The sequence below is a fragment of the Trachurus japonicus genome, chromosome 17 (assembly GCF_045865225.1).
Source record: "Trachurus japonicus isolate A0001 chromosome 17, Traja_1.0".
Classification (NCBI taxonomy): Eukaryota; Metazoa; Chordata; class Actinopteri; order Carangiformes; family Carangidae; genus Trachurus; species Trachurus japonicus.
In genome coordinates this window covers 2,885,536-2,891,843 of record NC_140923.1, presented here as the reverse complement: position 1 = coordinate 2,891,843, position 6,308 = coordinate 2,885,536, and the positions used below count along the sequence as shown (strand labels likewise).

Below are 6,308 nucleotides of genomic sequence, written 5' to 3'. Positions count from 1 at the left end.
CAGGAAGTCATGCTCCTTACTGTAGAGTAGCGAATACTTTATTCATCCCTAGGAGGGAAATTCAAATTAGTCTAGTAGCTCACACGACAATGACACAAAAAAGAAAAAAAGATGGAGCAGGGCCGCCGGATGGAGCAGGGCCGCCGGATGGAGCAGGATCGCCAGATGGAGCAGGGCCGCCGGATGGAGCAGGAACCACCAGGTGGAGCAGGACCGCTGGATGGAGCAGGGCTACCGGATGGAGCAGGGCCACCGGATGGAGCAGGACCACTGGGTGTAGCAGGACCCACCGGAAGGAGTAGGAACCACCGGATGGAGCAGGGCCACCGGATGGAGCAGGGCCGCCGGATGGAGCAGGACTGCTGGATGGAGCAGGAACCATCAGGTGGAGCAGGAACCACCAGGTGGAGCAGGACCGCTGGATGGAGCAGGAACCACCAGGTGGAGCAGGACCGCTGGATGGAGCAGGAACCACCAGGTGGAGCAGGGCCGCCGGATGGAGCAGGAACCACCAGGTGGAGCAGGGCCGCCGGATGGAGCAGGGCCGCTGGATGGAGCAGGAACCAACAGGTGGAGCAGGAACCACCAGGTGGAGCAGGACCGCTGGATGGAGCAGGAACCACCAGGTGGAGCAGGGCCGCCGGATGGAGCAGGAACCACCAGGTGGAGCAGGGCCGCCGGATGGAGTAGGGCCGCTGGATGGAGCAGGAACCAACAGGTGGAGCAGGAACCACCAGTTGGAGCAGGACCGCTGGATGGAGCAGGAACCACCAGGTGGAGCAGGACCGCTGGATGGAGCAAAGCCACCGGATGGAGCAGGGCCGCCGGATGGAGCAGGGCCACCGGATGGAGCAGGAACCACTGGATTTAGCAGGAACCACCGGATGGAGTAGGAACCACCGAATGGAGCAGGGCCGCCGGATGGAGCAGGAACCAACAGGTGGAGCAGGGTCACCGGATGGAGCAGGAACTGCCGGATGGAGCAGGAACCACCGGATGGAGCAGGACCACCGGATGGAGCAGGAACCACCAGGTGGAGCAGGACCGCTGGATGGAGCAGGGCTACCGGATGGAGCAGGGCCACCGGATGGAGCAGGAACCAACAGGTGGAGCAGGGTCACCGGATGGAGCAGGAACCGCCGGATGGAGCAGGAACCACCGGATGGAGCAGGACCACCGGATGGAGCAGGGCCGCCGGATGGAGCAGGGCCGCTGGATGGAGCAGGAACCAACAGGTGGAGCAGGAACCACCAGGTGGAGCAGGACCGCTGGATGGAGCAGGAACCACCAGGTGGAGCAGGACCGCTGGATGGAGCAAAGCCACCGGATGGAGCAGGGCCGCCGGATGGAGCAGGGCCACCGGATGGAGCAGGAACCACTGGATGGAGCAGGAACCACCGGATGGAGCAGAGCCGCCAGATGGAGCCGGAACCAACAGGTGGAGCAGGGTCACCGGATGGAGCAGGAACTGCCGGATGGAGCAGGAACCACCGGATGGAGCAGGACCACCGGATGGAGCAGGACCACCGGATGGAGCAGGACCGCTGGATGGAGCAAAGCCGCCGGATGGAGCAGGGCCGCCGGATGGAGCAGGGCCACCGGATGGAGCAGGAACCACTGGATGGAGCAGGAACCACCAGGTGGAGCAGGGCCGCCGGATGGAGCAGGACCGCCGGGTGGAGCAGGAACCGTCGGATGGAGCAGGAACTGCCAGGTGGAGCAAGGCCACCGGATGGAGCAGGACCGCCGGATGGAGGAGGAACCGTCGGATGGAGCAGGAACTGCCAGGTGGAGCAGGGCCACCGGATGGAGCAGGACCGCTGGATGGAGCAGGAACCGTCGGATGGAGCAGGAACTGCCAGGTGGAGCAGGACCACCGGATGGAGTAGGACCATCGGATGGAGCAGGAACTGCCAGGTGGAGCAGGGCCACCGGATGGAGCAGGACCATCGGATGGAGCAGGAACTGCCAGGTGGAGCAGGGCCGCCGGATGGAGCAGGGCCGCCGGGTGGAGCAGGAACTGCCAGGTGGAGCAGGACCGTTGGATGGAGCAGGACCATCCGGCTGCCCCACTACTATATTCCTCCATCTTGCAGCAAGGAGAGAGGAGCCGTCCACCACCGCTGCTTTCCTGGTCAGTCAAGGTGCCATGAAGTGGATGATCCAGGCCGTCCAGTATTGCTTCCTCCTTCTACAGTGCTCTAGTGCCTCAGGATGTTTAGTCTGTATCCTAGCAACAACTTCGTGGAGAACTTCAGATGGAACTTCGGCAGTTACCATTGGGTGGGATGTACAAGTGTTGTTGTTAATGAAAAGCACAGAGAGGTCGGCTGTACCTTTGATTACCTAGAGTCTTGAGGAGGCCTTTCTAACCAAAGTGCTAAAATATCAGCAGCTGAAGCAGACCATCTCTCAGCTGGGCTAAAGATGTAAACTTTTAGTTTTTATATTTGGTAGTCTGGGGCATGTGCACAAGTTGGTTGTGAGGGGCCTTCAGATGGCCGGCCTCCCTAAAAGAAGTTAGCCAGGTACTGCTCAGTATCGGTTATTATTGGAAGCCACTCAGTCTGGAGGAGAAAATGTTTTCTGTATCCTTGAATGATGTCTGCTTTCCATCTGACCTATAAGTCATCATATATGTAACAGTGTTCAGCTGCCCAGGCGCTTTGTAACTGACCAACTCCTGTTGTCAACTGCACTAACAGTATTTATGTCTTTTATTATGCCTTTTTCTTACCTCCAGAATTAATGCTGTCATCAGTACTATTATGAGTTATGTTTGCTATATATTTGCTATTATCCCTACTACCCTTTATATCGTGTTTGTTATTGCGACCTGTCACCGTCGTGATTCTTTAATTTCTTTCCTTATCTTTGCACTATTACCATCACGACACTACACTGCACTCGAACTACACACGCACATCTTGTGTATCCATTGCTCTATGTCTGTTATGTTGTTTGTCTTTTGTTTCACAATAAAAAAAAATAAAATAAAAAAAACAGTATTTATGTCCCTTGTGCAGGAACCCTTGTACTTTTTTATGTGGGCATAAAGAAATATTTCAAATGTGTCCTCAAGTCCTTGTGTCAACAGGACATCAGCGTGATTCAAAAGACTATGGACTCATAAATTAAGATAAAACACAATAAAGATTAATGGCTTCATTTTCACTTTCATGTTTGCAGCCAGATTTAGCTCAGAAATATTGCACTGACTTATGTGATTAAAATTAAATATATTGAAATATATTAAATAAGTAAGCAGTAAGCAATGAAAAAGGTAATACAATTTGGTCAATTATCTGAATTATGAGAATGAGAAACTTATTTACGTATTGATCATTTAACCAAAAGGAGTTTCAAAGTGTTGTAAAGCTGGGGACACACTACACGATTTCTTGCCCGATTCTACCCACGATTCACAGTCAGGTCTAGTCTGCACCAGTCAGCTCTGGTTGGGTAGAGTCTGCATGGCGAGTTGGTGCAGAAATCTGTAAGCGTGTTATGGGATACAGCTTCAAATCGCCAAGTGTGTGAGGCGAACAAAAACTGCCTGACTTCAGCCACAGCAATTCCAACATGTTTCATTTTTCATTTTTTGAGCCAACTCTACAGTAGTAGGCAAGGCAGGTCAATTGTATTTGTATAGCCCATTTTTCAATCATTCATTCATTCAATCATTGGAGTTTAACAAACGTCTACTGCTCAGGCATACTATCACCTAGAGACTTCATTTAAACTTTAAACTGTAGACACAAGTCTTGTGTACTGGCGTATTACTCCACGTTTTGATAGGTCATACAGTTTTTGATCAATCCCTGATCAATGACCATGATCATTTTTGGAGAAATTATGAGATTATAATGGTTGTGTATTGCACGGAATGTTCGTGTCAGAGTGCGTGACATCATCGGTTAGAGTGGGAGAGAGCCCAGAAAAACTCCAGATTTTTTCTCTTTCCACACTCGGCCCGGCCACAATTTACATTCTACACACATGATTTTTTCAGAATTTGTAAGACAAACTTGTTATCTCTCTCATCATGTGCTCAAAATATCAGAGAGACTTACAGAATTTACAGAATCAGCCTCTGAGTGCGGCCACGTCTGTCTCTGCTCCTCATTGACTCCAATACAAATATTTTCTGAGAGAAGCAGAACGGGCCATGTTTTAAAACTGCCAGCGTCTCCAAAATATTTACTGTAGAAACACCAAATCGTATCACATTTTTCAGGAAGTCCTTAGAGCACCGTTGATCTGTGTTTTGTTCTGATAAGAGTTACCGTTTTGTCACCCTAAGCCTTTTGCGAGACCAGTGCAGAAGCAGAAAATCGCTCTTTTTCTCAACGTTTCTGTCTGTCTCAGCCTGGGGGGCCCCTATCGCCGTGGTAACCTCTGTGATTCTCAGGCCAGAGCTCGTTATCTTCATAAACAATCCACCTGGCGCTCGTTTAAATTTTTATAAACACAGACACAGCTAAATCAGACTGACACAGGATGCAGCTCATAGCCACACACACACAGGCTCTAGAACCAGCTTCATGTGATTACAGTTACAGACACACACACACATCAAAACACACAGGTAACATACAAAGGTAACTTCATGTGATTACACACACACACACACACACACACACACACACACACACACACACACACACAGGTAACCTAATGTGGTTATGTGGTTACAGCTCCTCCATATCAGTGCCTATCCACCTTATTCCTGGGGTCGTTACTGTAGAAACGGTTATGGGTGGAACTTCCGGTCAGCACCGGAAGTAGCAGTGAGCCATTGGCTAACAGCAGTGGTTGCTAGCGGTCTTCATTACTGTTAGCGGGTTATTTGAAAGTTTTCACATTGTTTTCTGTTTTCTTAGTTAATTCGGTAGATGAGGCAATTCATGTAGTGATAATAGATCGGTTATTGATCCATGGTGGTGAGCCTCGTAATTAAAAAAAATCAGCTCGAGTGAAGAGAGAGAGTAGCGCTGTTTGGTTGACCCGTCTGCAGCTTCTGGGGGCTGCGGGTGGAGGACTGGACTGTGTTGGACGAGTCAGACCAACAGGTCCGCTTGGACCGCGGCCACTCGGACCAACAGGTCCGCTCGTACAACGTAATCTGGGCAGGAGACCGAGAAGTGGACGGGACTGAACCGGGAGTGAGGCAGTCACTGGGCGTGTGTGTGTGTGTGTTGTGACGGGAGTGAGGGGGCGCGCCGCCCGTCACAGAGGAGAAATGCATTGTAATGAATGTAACAGCCCCCCCCCCCTCGAGATTATTGTTATTCTGACACATGAGTTAAATAACAGCTGTGTTTGAAACCACGCTGCGGTTCGTAATCGCGGTGCAGAAGAATGAGTTTGGAGCTGACGAAAGGAGAGAAAAAAGAGAGTCGGTGGAAAATGCTCATTGATTAGAGAGACAGCGATCAGCTCCGCGGTGCTGACGAACCCGCTTCAATATGACAAACTATGACTGTGATTAAAAGAACCTAAACCAAGTCGATTAGAGCTGAGCTGTAACTGTGTAGTGGAGAAGGGGCAACACCATAGACGCGCGGTCGTCCCCTCAGATGCGGCTGCATCTCTCCAGGACACTGGTGTGTGTGAGTGTGAGAGAAATAAAAGCTGTGACTTGCTTGGGCAGACGTTGTTTGGTGTCACCCGCTGATTTGCATAGGTACATAAATATCTAGACCCCGAATCTATAAGACTATATGTATACAAATAAAAAAATTTATAAAAAATTGCGTGTATCATTTAGGGGTTTTTATATCCCTAAATGATACACGCAATTTTATGTTTACTGTTTCATTCCGTGTAAACGTTGTGTACACTGACACACCCCTCTGTATCAAAAGTATAGGTCTTTATGATTAAAATAAACTAAATGGATTTTTTTTTTACTACAACTTTGTTGGTTGGACACTCGGATGTGTCTGTGTGTGGTCTTATAATAGATCCATGGTGAGAACCTACAGTAAAATACTGCGCACCCACCACCACCACCACCACCACACACACACAATCCCTGAGAGCAGACAGTAAAGAGGTGAGTGAGAGAGAGACCCCCCCCCCACACTTTATAAAAGAGGAATGTGTTTTAAAATAAAATTATTCCAACTTATATGAGGCAACTTTCCAGAGCTAGCAGATAGCTCGTTGCCTCAACAACTGAAGCAACCAAGTTAACAAGTAGCTAAATATGCTACTGTACGTTATCTTTTTATTTTTGGACACTTTTTTAAGTCGTCCTCACACCTCACAATATTAGTAGGCAGCAGTATTATGATATTGTCTCG

The 6,308-nt window shown here is 49.7% G+C and overlaps 1 long non-coding RNA gene across 2 annotated transcripts; it reads left to right on the top strand.

Moving 5' to 3' along the window:
- Positions 1-396: 396 nt before the first annotated feature.
- LOC146969733 (uncharacterized) lies at positions 397-2,019 on the top strand. 2 transcript variants are annotated; one of them, XR_015038068.1, is made up of 4 exons: positions 397-478; positions 590-774; positions 1,255-1,291; positions 1,918-2,019. It is a non-coding gene; the product is annotated as an uncharacterized LOC146969733 (long non-coding RNA). The 2 variants fall into 2 exon arrangements; XR_015038067.1 differs by lacking the exon at positions 1,918-2,019 and adding an exon at positions 1,789-1,849.
- Positions 2,020-6,308: the final 4,289 nt, after the last annotated feature.